The sequence below is a fragment of the Penaeus monodon genome, chromosome 19 (assembly GCF_015228065.2).
Source record: "Penaeus monodon isolate SGIC_2016 chromosome 19, NSTDA_Pmon_1, whole genome shotgun sequence".
NCBI lineage: Eukaryota > Metazoa > Arthropoda > Malacostraca > Decapoda > Penaeidae > Penaeus > Penaeus monodon.
The window spans coordinates 13,847,455-13,847,854 of NC_051404.1; positions in this window are offsets into that span (position 1 = coordinate 13,847,455).

The window sequence follows — 400 nt, forward strand, 5'->3', positions numbered from 1 at the left end:
CACATCCTAAAAAGAGGAACAATTACATAAACACAAATTTGCCAAATGCCATTTCACATTTCAGCTCAACAACATCTGTCATTTTTCTAGCTTCTTTTCAATTCTTTTCGCGAGAGCTTTCAAGGGAAGAATAATGAGCCCCCCTCATTTCTCCCTCTCCCCCCCCTCAATACCCCTCCTCACCCCCTCTAACCCCCTTCTTACTCCCCCTAACCCCCCTCCCTTGTTTCTTCCCCCCATCGCCCATCCACTTTACACCCCCCCCCCCGTCTTCATACTAGCCCCTAAACCCCCCCCTCCCATGGTCCTTATACCCCCTCCCCCCTCTTACCCCCTCCCCTCGTTCCTATACCACCCTCATAGTACGCTTTCCCCCCTCTCGATCTCGCATCCAATTTAA